Source organism: Lepidochelys olivacea, assembly GCF_965140295.1.
Source record: "Lepidochelys olivacea isolate rLepOli2 genome assembly, chromosome: 6".
NCBI lineage: Eukaryota > Metazoa > Chordata > Testudines > Cheloniidae > Lepidochelys > Lepidochelys olivacea.
Genome location: NC_140416.1, coordinates 109,442,113 through 109,457,913, shown reverse-complemented (window position 1 = coordinate 109,457,913; position 15,801 = coordinate 109,442,113). Strand labels below are relative to the sequence as shown.

The 15,801-nt window shown below is 50.4% G+C and overlaps 1 protein-coding gene across 6 annotated transcripts in view; it reads right to left on the bottom strand.

Moving 5' to 3' along the window:
• The window catches only part of KLC1 (kinesin light chain 1), a 115,915-nt gene that overhangs the window by 77,310 nt on the left and 22,804 nt on the right, over window positions 1-15,801 (bottom strand). For 5 of the 6 annotated variants that reach the window (XM_084630995.1, XM_084630997.1, XM_084630998.1 and 2 more), the window contains exon 1: window positions 6,492-6,753. The exons of the other annotated variant lie outside the window; for it this stretch is intronic. The gene's annotated coding sequence lies outside the window, so the exon portion shown is untranslated. Of the gene's footprint in view, window positions 1-6,491; window positions 6,754-15,801 lie in introns of those variants that run through there. 6 annotated transcript variants of the gene reach the window in all.

Genomic DNA, 15,801 nt, shown 5'->3' with positions numbered 1-15,801 from the left:
AGTTTCATCTATTGGATCTGCTTGCTCTCCACTGTCCATGAACAGGGTGGATAAAAATCAATCAGATTTTTTTTAATTAAATCTGATTGTTTTGATAAAATGCTTTTTGAGGAAAAAAACTATATAAAGATAGTGTTAATTAAGATACACTATAGGTCAAAGATACCTCATCATGGAATAGGGATTATAAATTCTAATTCTATAGTATTACACAATACAGTATATTAATGTAATGTTTAAGAAAAGTTTTGTAAATAAGTTCCAATAGTTAATGGATTATGGACCCAATCTTATGGGATTCCAGGGGCTTCTGTATAGACTATTTAGGTTAATCTTCCTATCTACCCAATGGGACTCAGTGCTCAGTCTAGAACAGAGGTGGGCAAACTACAGGCACCCAGGACCATCCTGTCAGGCCCCTGAGCTCCCAGCTGGGGAGTCTAGCCTCCAGCCTCTCCCCTGCTGTCCTCCCTCCCCCACAGCCATGCCGCCGCATGGGCAGCACACTGGCCTGCTGCTCCTCTTGGGCAGCACAGCTGGCTCCTGCATGGTAAGGGGGTGGGAAGCGGGGGGTTGGATAAGGGGCAGGGGGTCCCCAGGGGGAGTCAGGGGACAGGGAGCCGGGGGGGGGGAGATTAGATAGGGAGTGGGATCCCAGGGGGCGGTTGGGACAGGGGTTCCTTGTAGGGGGCGATCAGGGGTCAAGGAGCAGGGGGGTTGGATGGGTCCACGCTGTTTGGGAAGGCACAGCCTTCCCTACCTGCCCTCCATACAATTGTGCCACCCCAATGTGGCCCTCAGGCCAAAAAGTCTGCCCACCCCGGTCTAGAAGATACCATCAGAGATGCTTAGTTTTACAGTTCTGAAACTATGGATTTGTCTCCCCAGAGATTACATGCTTGTTAACAGCAAAAATGTTTTTAAATAAATAATACATAGAGGTGAGAAATAACAGACCTCAACCCTATTGTCCCTTTGCAAATTTGTGTACACAGAGTCAATCCCTTACCTCTCTCTAAAAGTGCAAAGTTTCTAAAAGTTCAATGAATAGAAGATTGTTGGGGGCCGAATATATCTGGACAAGGAGAAGAAGTCTGGAGATAAATGTGAGAAGGGAGGGACAGGCAGTAGAAACAAAAGTGAAACTCTTTGAGCAGCATATTCCCGAAGTCTTGAGGTCTTTGAGTGTAGCCTTCATTGATTTAAGATCTACCATACTATTCTCTCACTAGAAGGGGAAACCTATAATGGCAGCAGGCCATAAAAGAGACCCAGTTTGGGAATATTTTAATGAAGTTCCTCTACCTGTGGGTAAGACAGGCATGCATGTAAAATGCAAACAGTGCAATAAACAAAGGCAAGGCCTGGTTGCCAGAATAAAACAACATCATGAGAAGTGTTCCTTCTCAGGAGGAAGCTGCATTGAAGATGATGAAAGGAACATGTCTGTACATGCAGGATCTTCAGGTTGGTAAACTTTTTTATTTCATACTTCTTTCTTAAGGACTGCCTGTCTACCTTCTGGACTAGTCTTGAATTCTCATGTTTGAGCAAAAAATATAGTTGTTACTCTATAGTACTATCATTTTAGATACAGTTGTGATAAAAAATAACTGAAATAGGCAGATCTTCCTTTTACAATTTCACCTTTAAAGTAGTACTGAGGGTCAGTGAATGCAATGAATAATACTAAATGAGCAAGCAGTATGGTAATAATAATTAAATAACTGCAATGACTTATTTTGTTTAGGAGAATCCATCCTCAACATACAGGATTCTGAAGACTATCCAACTTCAAGATCACCATCATTTTCTATAGTTTCAGTGTTATCTGCCAATGATAGTGTTTCAGTCACATCATGTATGTCACATAGCCACAGTATAACACCTGTAGCAAAAAGAAAAAAGATCTCCATCATCCAGAAACAACCATAGATAAGTTTGGGATAAGACCCAGCAGATTACAAAAAGAGGTAATTGATGAAAAAATTGCCCAGTTTGTTTATGTAACAAACTCTTCTTTCCGTATGATTGAGAACCCACACTTCATTAACATGATTCAGTCATTAAGACCAGGATAGAGTCCACCCAACAGAGCAGATGTCACAGGCAAATTGCCGGATAAAGTGTATGAAAGAGAAATTGTGCCATGTGCAAAAGGTCTAGAGGGTGAAATTGTTAACCTGAGTCTTGATGGGTGGAGCAACGCCCATAATGATCCTGTTGTATATGCTTGTGTGACAACAGAAGTAGGGAATGTCTTCCTTACAGAAACAATTGATACATCAGGAAATGCACACACACAAGAAGTAGCAGTAAAAGCTATAACAAACTGTGGGAAAAAAATGCAAACGTCTAGTACGTAGCTTGGTCACAGACAATGCTGCAAATGTATCCAAGATGAGAAGAAATTTAGAGGAGAGTCCCAAGCTAATAAAATATGGTTGCAGTGCTCATTTGATGCACCCCCTAGCCAAAGACTTCAGTGTTCCAGAAATAAAGGCTAATGTTCTTGAAATTGCAAATACTTCCATAACAACCACTTTGCAGCAGCTGCTCTGAAAAAAGTGGGAGGAACCAAGCTAACTCTCCCACAAGATGTGCGATGGAACTCAGTACTGGACTGTTTTGAGCACTATATCAAGAACTGGCCTAATCTGATGACAGTCTATGAACAAAATCGTGAAAAAACAGATGGCACTGTCACAGCCAAAGTTCTCAACATTGGGCTTAAGAGAAATGTTGAACACATGCTGAGTACCCTGAAGCCTATTTCTGTAGCCTTGAACAAAATGCAGGGAAATAACTGTTTTATTGCTGACACTGTTGAAATTTGGAAGAAACTGAGTGAGATCTTAAATATGCAATGACAGAGTTAAATTACAAGCATTAAAAAAATGAACTGGACAAGCACCATGATGTCCAGCTCATTTTCTTGCAAATATTCTCAATATTGGTATCAGGGTCAAACCCTAACTGTTGAAGAAGAGGAGTTGGGTATGACCTGGACATCCAACAATCATCTCTCCATAATGCCAACTATAAGAAACTTCAGAGTTAAGGGTGAACCATTAAAGAAATATTCTGATGATGTTTTAAAGAAAGTCACACCAGTGAACTGGTGGAAGTCACTTAAGCACTTGGATTCAGAAACTACTGAAGTGATAACCTCACTTTTAACAGCAGTAGCTTCTTCTGCTGGTGTAGAAAGAATATTTTCTTCCTTTGGACTAATTCCAAACTGAGAAATCGTTTGGGACCTGAAAAAGCAGGAAAGCTCATTTTTCTTTTCCAGATTATGAACCAACAAGAAAATGAAGGTAAAGATGACTGAGTTAGCTGCAGAAGCCAATATTTTAAGTTTCTCATGTTGACCTGGCTGACAATTTTAACAAAAACAAACCTGATTTTAAAAGACTTGAATGTTGAACTAAATTCAAAAATGCATATGCTTCTTTTGTTAAAATATTATGTTTGCTGTTGAAGAAAAATATCCAGAATACAGAACGTTGTTGTTTTAGTTAAATAAAACAATTTAAATGTTTGTCTGGTGATGTTCTCCTCCTAATACAGCATGGCAAGAAAATCCTCCAAATATTAATGATTAACCTGTTGAATTGGAGATATTTATGAAGTCATTGGGAGGTGAACTATCTGCTTCAATTACCTTGGGTAAATGAAATAACCAAACAATCATTCATTTTCTGATATAGCTGTAAAACGAATATGAAAAGTTTTCAAAATAAATCACTTTAAAAATATATAATGTGTACCTTCTAAAAATGAAAGCTACATCTATCTCTGAGTTGTGAAGAATATGTATTAAGGTTATAACAATCAACAAGAATGCACTTTTACGTAAAAATCCATAATTAAATCTAGTCTTTCTGACTAGTGATTTAAATCAAATCCACTCTGTCCATGAACGCTGAGCTTGTTACTCAATGCTAGCATTAGTCCTATGGCTATGTTATCTTCAGTCATGTTGTACCTCAGCTATGGAATTCATAACCAATTAAAATAAAATTTGCCAAATAAAATTTTTGAATCAAAGCTAAACTCAAAATTGCAGCCAACTTTTTCACAATGATTTGTATCCGGAAAGATGTTTAAAGCATATCCTTGTGTGTTAATTTGGATGCATGTTTCCTATGAAAATTGTGTCCATAAACAAAATTAATGAGACATTCCCCAAACAAAATGCCATCCCACACCTGGTCCTAGTGTCATTGCAAGTATAGATTAATATTTTAAGTATCTTTGCTTTTTTGTAATATCTTCCATATTTAAAAATGAAAGTGTAAATTAATTTATACTATCTAGGATATTTGCTTACTTTTTATTTCTCACTTTAAATAATGCAAACAAATTTCACATGTGTTTCTAGTCAGTTTTGCTTTTTGCTTTGCTGTTATGTTCAGTTTTCAAACTCTACAGAGAAGTTTAAAATAAAAGAAAAAAATTAAAATAGAAACATATGCTTTTGTAATTTTTTTTTAAATTATTCACTGTGGACTTAATCTACATGATACAATCCCTTTAGTCATCAAGATATGATCCCCAAGATACCCAGAACAAAGACTACTACAGAAATGCAAGGAGCTCTTACATTTTTGTTTTGAGAATTTATTAAATTGAATTTGCAGATGCACATATTAGACAGCTAATATGTCATCTGGGAAAAAAAAAACAGTCACATATCCTTAAATGGACTAAATGGGGAGGAGGGGGTGGAGTGGAGAAAGGAAGACAAACCAGAAAAGTTGCTAACTTGACCTATGAAACTACAAAACCTGGTGTGTATTACTGTTATTTTGCTCACATTGAGTATAGCTTACTGAAGAGTTGTGTTTTGGGTTTGTTTTTAAATCTCCTAACTATGGTTAGCTCCTGGGACCAAGACCTCATACACAGAGTCTTAAAGTTTGAAAAGAGAGAGGTTTAGAATGATGACGCAATCTATACCATGACTGGTGCCCCTGTAATTTATAAAGCCAGCCACTACACACAAAAATGGCATTAGGGTTGTCACAATCGTTCTTTCACTATTTCAGATCTATCCACCCTGCAAATAAAGACATTACAAGAAAGAGGTTGGAAAGGGAATAGCTCCTGTTTGTCTCACAACTCTGTGCAGGGTTCACTCCCTGGGCATCCTCCGCCCCAAACTGCAGAACAAGGGGAAGCCAGGAAAGAGCAAGAAAGGAAGAGGAACAAAGCAAAGCTGATGGCAATCCAGGCAAACAGGATCCCCTCCTCTCAGCGTCTCTGCAGCAGAGTCACCAATACAGTCACTGCCAGAGAATGTTACAATTAACTGGATTGACAGACACACATTGAAGGGGCTGGCTGTAACCATGAGCTACAGAAGGACCAGCAGGCCAACAGGACCTGCCCAGCCTTTTGTTCTGTTTGTGCCATGGGAGAAGGGAAAGGAGGTGAGGTTCAATGCTCCTGGAAAATGGCAAAACACAAGCTAACCCCCGCACCCCTGTCAACCGCCTCCTGCTCCCTCACTGCGCACCCCACCTACCCACTCCCACCGGATGCCCCACGGTCTTCCCATACACCATCCCACGTCCCATCACCCTCCTTCACAGCTCCAGCCCCCGACAGGCACAGGGCTCGCCCCCCATGTCCCCTCCCTAGACACCACCCCGTGCCCCATCACCCTCCCGCACAGCTCCAGCCCCCGACAGGCACAGGGCTCGCCCCCCATGTCCCCTCCCCAGACACCACCCCGTGCCCCATCACCCTCCCGCACAGCTCCAGCCCCCGACAGGCACAGGGCTCGCCCCCCATGTCCCCTCCCTAGACACCACCCCGTGCCCCATCACCCTCCCGCACAGCTCCAGCCCCCGACAGGCACAGGGCTCGCCCCCCATGTCCCCTCCCCAGACACCACCCCGTGCCCCATCACCCTCCCGCACAGCTCCAGCCCCCGACAGGCACAGGGCTCGCCCCCCATGTCCCCTCCCTAGACACCACCCCGTGCCCCATCACCCTCCCGCACAGCTCCAGCCCCCGACAGGCACAGGGCTCGCCCCCCATGTCCCCTCCCTAGACACCACCCCGTGCCCCATCACCCTCCCGCACAGCTCCAGCCCCCGACAGGCACAGGGCTCGCCCCCCATGTCCCCTCCCTAGACACCACCCCGTGCCCCATCACCCTCCCGCACAGCTCCAGCCCCCGACAGGCACAGGGCTCGCCCCCCATGTCCCCTCCCCAGACACCACCCCGTGCCCCATCACCCTCCCGCACAGCTCCAGCCCCCGACAGGCACAGGGCTCGCCCCCCATGTCCCCTCCCTAGACACCACCCCGTGCCCCATCACCCTCCCGCACAGCTCCAGCCCCCGACAGGCACAGGGCTCGCCCCCCATGTCCCCTCCCCAGACACCACCCCGTGCCCCATCACCCTCCCGCACAGCTCCAGCCCCCGACAGGCACAGGGCTTGGGCGCAGCCGGCCTCTTCCCCTCCCTCACTCACCGCTCGGGTGCTGCAGGCTGCGGCGATGCGCGCAGGGCTTGGCGAGGCGGCCGGGGCCGCTCACACCGGGAAGGGACCGGAGGGGATGTCAGGGGGAGCGGGACGGCACCACGATCCCCTGCGGCCTCCCCACCCGCCTGCTGCCCTGGGACCTACTACAGCTGCCGCCGCAAGACCCCGCCCGCGGGAGCGGCACTGACAGTTGCGAGCAATGAGAGTCGCCGCCGCGCGCCCCCTTCCCGGCTCCCAGCCTCTGCGACTCGCTCCGCCCAACCGAAAATGGCGGCCCCTCCCGACCCACAATGCTCCACGGCCAAGCCCATGACGTCACCCCTCTGGTGGGGGCAGAAGCTCGAGAGCTTCCAAGGGAGCGCGTGCGCCAGCTAGAGCGCGAGGGCCGGCGGGGCAGGGGTCTTAGCACAGGGCTGAGTCCCCACGTCCCTTCCGCAGACACCACCCCGCGTCCCATCACCCTCCCTCACAGCTCCAGCCCCGGACAGGCACAGGGCTGAGTCCCCACGTCCCTTCCGCAGACACCACCCCGCGTCCCATCACCCTCCCTCACAGCTCCAGCCCCCGACAGGCACAGGGCTGAGTCCCCACGTCCCTTCCCCAGACACCACCCCGCGTCCCATCACCCTCCCTCACAGCTCCAGCCCCCGACAGGCACAGGGCTGAGTCCCCACGTCCCTTCCGCAGACACCATCCCGCGTCCCATCACCCTCCCTCACAGCTCCAGCCCCCGACAGGCACAGGGCTGAGTCCCCACGTCCCTTCCGCAGACACCACCCCGCGTCCCATCACCCTCCCTCACAGCTCCAGCCCCCGACAGGCACAGGGCTGAGTCCCCACGTCCCTTCCCCAGACACCACCCCGCGTCCCATCACCCTCCCTCACAGCTCCAGCCCCCGACAGGCACAGGGCTGAGTCCCCACGTCCCTTCCGCAGACACCACCCCGCGTCCCATCACCCTCCCTCACAGCTCCAGCCCCCGACAGGCACAGGGCTGAGTCCCCACGTCCCTTCCGCAGACACCACCCCGCGCCCCATCACCCTCCCTCACAGCTCCAGCCCCCGACAGGCACAGGGCTGAGTCCCCACGTCCCTTCCCCAGACACCACCCCGCGCCCCATCACCCTCCCTCACAGCTCCAGCCCCCGACAGGCACAGGGCTGAGTCCCCACGTCCCTTCCCCAGACACCACCCCGCGTCCCATCACCCTCCCTCACAGCTCCAGCCCCCGACAGGCACAGGGCTGAGTCCCCACGTCCCTTCCGCAGACACCACCCCGCGTCCCATCACCCTCCCTCACAGCTCCAGCCCCCGACAGGCACAGGGCTGAGTCCCCACGTCCCTTCCGCAGACACCACCCCGCGTCCCATCACCCTCCCTCACAGCTCCAGCCCCCGACAGGCACAGGGCTGAGTCCCCACGTCCCTTCCCCAGACACCACCCCGCGCCCCATCACCCTCCCTCACAGCTCCAGCCCCCGACAGGCACAGGGCTGAGTCCCCACGTCCCTTCCGCAGACACCACCCCGCGTCCCATCACCCTCCCTCACAGCTCCAGCCCCCGACAGGCACAGGGCTGAGTCCCCACGTCCCTTCCCCAGACACCACCCCGCGTCCCATCACCCTCCCTCACAGCTCCAGCCCCCGACAGGCACAGGGCTGAGTCCCCACGTCCCTTCCCCAGACACCACCCCGCGCCCCATCACCCTCCCTCACAGCTCCAGCCCCCGACAGGCACAGGGCTGAGTCCCCACGTCCCTTCCCCAGACACCACCCCGCGCCCCATCACCCTCCCTCACAGCTCCAGCCCCCGACAGGCACAGGGCTGAGTCCCCACGTCCCTTCCGCAGACACCACCCCGCGTCCCATCACCCTCCCTCACAGCTCCAGCCCCCGACAGGCACAGGGCTGAGTCCCCACGTCCCTTCCGCAGACACCACCCCGCGTCCCATCACCCTCCCTCACAGCTCCAGCCCCCGACAGGCACAGGGCTGAGTCCCCACGTCCCTTCCCCAGACACCACCCCGCGCCCCATCACCCTCCCTCACAGCTCCAGCCCCCGACAGGCACAGGGCTGAGTCCCCACGTCCCTTCCGCAGACACCACCCCGCGTCCCATCACCCTCCCTCACAGCTCCAGCCCCCGACAGGCACAGGGCTGAGTCCCCACGTCCCTTCCCCAGACACCACCCCGCGCCCCATCACCCTCCCTCACAGCTCCAGCCCCCGACAGGCACAGGGCTGAGTCCCCACGTCCCTTCCCCAGACACCACCCCGCGTCCCATCACCCTCCCTCACAGCTCCAGCCCCCGACAGGCACAGGGCTGAGTCCCCACGTCCCTTCCGCAGACACCACCCCGCGTCCCATCACCCTCCCTCACAGCTCCAGCCCCCGACAGGCACAGGGCTGAGTCCCCACGTCCCTTCCCCAGACACCACCCCGTGCCCCATCACCCTCCCTCACAGCTCCAGCCCCCGACAGGCACAGGGCTGAGTCCCCACGTCCCTTCCCCAGACACCACCCCGCGTCCCATCACCCTCCCTCACAGCTCCAGCCCCCGACAGGCACAGGGCTGAGTCCCCACGTCCCTTCCGCAGACACCACCCCGCGTCCCATCACCCTCCCTCACAGCTCCAGCCCCGGACAGGCACAGGGCTGAGTCCCCACGTCCCTTCCCCAGACACCACCCCGCGTCCCATCACCCTCCCTCACAGCTCCAGCCCCCGACAGGCACAGGGCTGAGTCCCCACGTCCCTTCCCCAGACACCACCCCGCGTCCCATCACCCTCCCTCACAGCTCCAGCCCCGGACAGGCACAGGGCTGAGTCCCCACGTCCCTTCCCCAGACACCACCCCGCGTCCCATCACCCTCCCTCACAGCTCCAGCCCCCGACAGGCACAGGGCTGAGTCCCCACGTCCCTTCCCCAGACACCACCCCGCGTCCCATCACCCTCCCTCACAGCTCCAGCCCCCGACAGGCACAGGGCTGAGTCCCCACGTCCCTTCCGCAGACACCACCCCGTGTCCCATCACCCTCCCTCACAGCTCCAGCCCTCGACAGGCACAGGGCTGAGTCCCCACGTCCCTTCCGCAGACACCACCCCGTGTCCCATCACCCTTAGCACAGCCCTCTCTGCTGGACATATGTGGGAAAGGTTTCAGAGTAGCAGCTGGGTTAGTCTAACCCCCCGGGGAGGAGAGTCCGCCTGCAGGCAGGGGCAGCTTGGCGGGTGAGGCAGGACCAGACTCATGCTGCGGAGGGGAGGGGAGATAACGGTTAGACAAGTTCATCTTGACCACTGCCCCCCACTTGCTGCGGGGCGCTCCCCAAGAGACGAGGAGAGACTGCGCCTCTCCCTACTCCGCCTCTAGCCTGTGCTGTCCTCCTTGACCAAGACAAAGCTTGGCCGTGAGCAGTACTGCCAGCTTCAGTTCAAAAATCACGCAGCGGCCCCCAGAAGTGGTGAGATTTTTACAGAGGTTTGCATTGGCTTGTTTCGCTCTGACTCTGGAATGCCCGGTGTGTGAGGCACATTTAGCATTGCCCAAGTTCCCAAATTCATTGGGTAAGGGGATTTTGGCCCCTGCTGCAGGAGGTTTCCCTCCCACATCTGCCGATTCCTTGTCTAGCAAGTAATTTTGCTCCCAACCTCCCAATCAGCCCTGTCTCTTCAGTCTTTGCATCACTTCAGCCCATTGCTCTGCACCCAATGCCAGGTTTACAGTGGTGCCATGGAGCCGGACCCATGCTCAGAAGAGGCCTGGTCAGCTCTGCTTGCACTGTGCCCTGAGACCCTGCCAGCCCGCTGGCTCCCTCCCACCCCCCACCCACTCCTCTCGGCCTGCTCACTGAGCGACCAAGGGCTCCTCTCCATGCCCTGGCCCCACCCACCTGTTTCTCTCTGCATCCTGGCTGGACTCCAGTGTACCTCTGGCTCCAGGCAGTCTCTACTTCCCACCACCTGTGGGGCTGCACTTGTCTCTCTGGAGCTGAGCCGCCTAGGTTGGTGCTGCCAGGGTCCCTTTTCGACCAGGCATTCCGGTCGAAAACCAGATGCCTGGAACTCTATTTGAGAAGTATAATGTAGATAAAGTACATCAATTTTAATGTGTGCTAAATTAGTTGAGTTAAAGCTTTAAATCCTAGTCTAGGCAAGGCCGCAGTTCATGTGCAATGAAAGGCAGAGTTTGACTGGCATTTCCTGAATGTCTATCCATGCAGTCTTAATGTTCTCTTGGCTGTTTTTTGTATGACAGTTCCTAGATTATTAATTTCTTTAAAAAGAACAATCTGGAAAAGGAGACTTTTCCAAGCTTCACTGGCTTGCAAAAAAGACTGACAGTAGCACATGTAAATCCTGTAATCATACTGTTTGCCTAGACACCACTGGAACATGCACACCTTAGAAAATCTGCAGAACAGAGCCTGTCTCCTGTTCACCTTTGCACCTTAAGGTGCACAAGAGACCAGCAAGGCTTCTTGTGAGGGTTGTACTTTAGCCCATGTATAGCATCAGTACTCTTTTGCTGTGCAGCTAAATTATCTCCACACAATGGAACTTGGCATGTTTTGAGCTTAATGAAAGACCTATGCAAAATGTACTGTATGTATACAGTTTCAGATGGCCACAGGTCAGACCAAAAACAAATTTCACCATAACACTTTGTGACACTTGAAAACTACTTTTAATGCCTGCTTTCAAATTTTCATTCCAACTGTTCTGGCCATCAAAGAAAGGAGTCACATTATATTTACCCAACTTTTATACTTACAAATTGTCTGAACCATTTTTGCCCAAAATTAAAAACAATCACCTTTGGACAGAGACCAATCCTTGTGATGAAGAAAGATGGGAGGAGAGATGGTTTAAAAGGAAAGACGAGAAATTTATTTTTTACATGTTTAATATGAAGAAGCAGTAGGATTTCCATGAGGAGGTGGTATCAGAGGGACATGAACAGTCTGTATCATACATCTATGTATGTATCTAAGCCTGGACAGGCACTCAGATGCTATGGTGCATCACTATATAAGTACCTAGCTAGATAACGAGGTAGAGCTAGATATCAGTATAAATCACTATAAATGTGATGAGACCATAGGAATGAAAGAGATTGCTCAGATGGCAAGTGTAAAAGGGGGTACCAAGGACATTAATATCAACAGAGGTGGAAGATGGGAGAAAAGAGGATCAAAGGCAATACTATAATGGTCAGAGAGGTAGGAGAACCAGGCAAGGGGAGAGTCACAGAAGCCTAATAAAAAAACTCAGGAAAAAGTGGATGGATGGTGCTGCCAATGGCAGCTGTGAGAAATTATGGAGAAGAACTTTTAAGACGTCAAAAAGTATGTTGGCATTAAAATACATCCCAGAGGTAATGCTGATTTTCATGTTGTAGAGATCATGATTACTTTTTGATGGAAAATTAAATCAGTTCTGTAGAGCAGAAATTTTTGTGCCCTTTGTCTCAATTAAACACACACACACACACACACATTTGGCAATTTCACGTTAATGGTTTGTTATCTATTGATATTTGTAGCAGGGAGCTACTGAACAGAGCTCTAGCATTAGCAATAGATAGGAAGCTGTCATAGGTTGTGACTCTTCACATTATGGGAGCTAGTTGTGTGTTTCTACAGAAATGTGAAAGTAAAAGAAGGAGGGAATAGAGGAAAACCCTATATCCAAACTAAACATTAAAAGAGGTAGAGGGATCAGATCTACTTGGTCTGGAAGTTCAATGCATTTTCACGAATATGCATAAGATTTAATTAAAATTAGAACACATCCTAATTATGCAAGAGAGCTGATACAAAGAAACTGCTTCTGTCTTTTGGCTAAACAATATTCACCACCTCCTCCCTGTCACCCATTTATTGAAAAAAATAATAATTCTGCAGTTCCTAATTTGCCTCAGAAACTTGAATGGCTCTGAACAAAGCAACTACTCTAACATGCTCAGATACAGAATGCACTTTGTCTAATGAAACATATATATATGGTTTTGATCTCTTCCTAAGTAGTACATATTTCATAAGTTTCCACTCAGATAGGTTTCTAATTTGCTGGAACCAAGGGGCCACACAAGTCCCTCTACTAACCATGTGTATCAGAAAAGACATTGACTCTATGCCCTGGTCTACACTAGGACTTTAGATCGAATTTAGCAGCATTAAATCGATGTAAACCTGCACCCGTCCACACGATGAAGCCCTTTGTTTCGACTTAAAGGGCTCTTAAAATCGATATCCTCACTCCACCCCTGACAAGTGGATTAGCGCTTAAATCGGCCTTGCTGGCTCGAATTTGGGGTACTGTGGACACAATTCGATGGTATTGGCCTCCGGGAGCTATCCCAGAGTGCTCCATTGTGACCGCTCTGGACAGCACTCTCAACTCAGATGCACTGGCCAGGTAGACAGGAAAAGAACCGCGAACTTTTGAATCTCATTTCCTGTTTGGTCAGCGTGGCAAGCTGCAGGTGACCATGCAGAGCTCATCAGCAGAGGTGACCATGATGGAGTCCCAGAATCGCAAAAGAGCTCCAGCATGGACCGAACGGGAAGTACAGGATCTGATCGCTGTTTGGGGAGAGGAATCCGTGCTATCAGAACTCCGTTCCAGTTTTCGAAATGCCAAAACCTTTGTCAAAATCTCCCAGGGCATGAAGGACAGAGGCCATAACAGGGACCCGAAGCAGTGCCGCGTGAAACTGAAGGAGCTGAGGCAAGACTACCAGAAAATCAGAGAGGCGAATGGCCGCTCCAGGTCAGAGCCCCAAACATGCCGCTTCTATGATGAGCTGCATGCCATTTTAGGGGGTTCAGCCACCACTACCCCAGCCGTGTTGTTTGACTCCTTCAATGGAGATGGAGGCAATACGGAAGCAGGTTTTGGGGACGAAGAAGATGATGATGATGATGATGAGGTTGTAGATAGCTCACAGCAAGCAAGCGGAGAAACCGTTTTTCCCGACAGCCAGGAACTGTTTCTCACACTGGACCTGGAGCCAGTACCCCCCAAACCCACCCAAGGCTGCCTCCTGGACCCAGCAGGCGGAGAAGGGACCTCCGGTGAGTGTACCTTTTAAAATACTATACATGGTTTAAAAGCAAGCATGTGAAAGGATTACTTTGCCCTGGCATTCGCGGTTCTCCTGGATATACTCCCAAAGCCTTTGCAAAAGGTTTCTGAGGAGGGCAGCCTTATTGCGTCCTTCATGGTAGGACACTTTACCACTCCAGGCCAGTAACACGTACTCGGGAATCATTGTACAACAAAGCATTGCAGTGTATGTTTGCTGGCGTTCAAACAACATCCGTTCTTTATCTCTCTGTGTTATCCTCAGGAGAGTGAGATATAATTCATGGTCGCCTGGTTGAAATAGAGTGCTTTTCTTCAGGGGACACTCAGAGGAGCCCATTCCTGCTGGACTGTTTGCCTGTGGCTAAACAGAAATGTTCCCCGCTGTTAGCCACAGGGAGGGGGGAAGGTTGAGGGGGTAGCCACGCGGTGGGGGGAGGCAAAATGCGACCTTGTAACGAAAGCACATGTACTATGTATGTAATGTTAAGAGCAAGGTTTACCCTGAAAGAGTGTAGCCACTGTTTTATAAAATGTGTCTCTTTAAATACCGCTGTCCCTTTTTTTTTTCTCCACAGGCTGCATGTGTTTCAATGATCACAGGATCTTCTCCTTCCCAGAGGCTAGTGAAGCTTAGAAAGAAAAAAAAACGCACTCGCGATGAACTGTTCTCCGAGCTCATGCTGTCCTCCCACACTGACAGAGAACAGACGAATGCGTGGAGGCAAATAATGTCAGAGTGCAGGAAAGCACAAAATGACCGGGAGGAGAGGTGGCCGGCTGAAGAGAGTAAGTGGCGGGCTGAAGACAGGGCTGAAGCTCAAATGTGGTGGCAGCGTGATGAGAGGAGGCAGGATTCAATGCTGAGGCTGCTGGAGGACCAAACCAGTATGCTCCAGTGTATGGTTGAGCTGCAGCAAAGGCAGCTAGAGCACAGACTGCCACTACAGCCCCTGTGTAACCAACCGCCCTCCTTCCCAAGTTCCATAGCCTCCACACCCAGACGCCCAAGAACTCGGTGGGGGGGGGGCCTCCGGCCAACCAGCCACTCCACCACAGAGGATTGCCCCAAAAAAAAGAAGGCTGTCATTCAATAAATTTTAAAGTTGTAAACTTTTAAAGTGCTGTGTGGCATTTTTCTTCCCTCCTCCATCAACCCTCCTGGGCTACTTTGGTAGTCATCCCCCTATTTGTGTGATGAATGAATAAAGAATGCATGAATGTGAAGCAACAATGACTTTATTGCCTCTGCAAGTGGTGATTGAAGGGAGGAGGGGAGGGTGGTTAGCTTACAGGGAAGTAGAGTGAACCAAGGGGCGGGGGTGTCATCAAGGAGAAACAAACAGAACTTTCACACCGTAGCCTGGCCAGTCATGAAACTGGTTTTCAAAGCTTCTCTGATGCGTACCACGCCCTCCTGTGCTCTTCTAACCACCCTGGTGTCTGGCTGCGCATAACCAGCAGCCAGGCGATTTGCCTCAACCTCCCACCCCGCCATAAACGTCTCCCCCTTCCTCTCACAGATATTGTGGAACACACAGGAAGCAGCAATAACAGTGGGAATATTGGTTTCGCTTAGGTCTAAGCGAGTTAGTAAACTGCGCCAGCGCACCTTTAAACGTCCAAATGCACATTCTACCACCATTCTGCACTTGCTCAGCCTGTAGTTGAACAGCTCCTGACTACTGTCCAGGCTGCCTGTGTACGGCTTCATGATCCATGGCAGTAAGGGGTAGGCTGGGTCCCCAAGGATAACTATAGGCATTTCAACATCCCCAACAGTTATTTTCTGGTCTGGGAATAAAGTCCCTTTCTGCAGCTTTTGAAACAGACCAGAGTTCCTGAAGATGCGAGCATCATGTACCTTTCCCGGCCATCCCACGTTGATGTTGGTGAAACGTCCCTTGTGATCCACCAGAGCTTGCAGCACTATGGAAAAGTACCCCTTGCGGTTTATGTACTTGGCAGCTTGGTGCTCCGGTGCCAAGATAGGGATATGGGTTCTGTCTATGGCCCCACCACAGTTAGGGAATCCCATTGCAGCAAAGCCATCCACTATGACCTGCACTTTTCCCAGGGTCACTACCCTTGATATCAGCAGATCTTTGATTGCGTGGGCTACTTGCATCACAGCAGCCCCCACAGTAGATTTGCCCACTCCAAATTGATTCCCAACTGACCGGTAGCTGTCTGGCGTTGCAAGCTTCCAC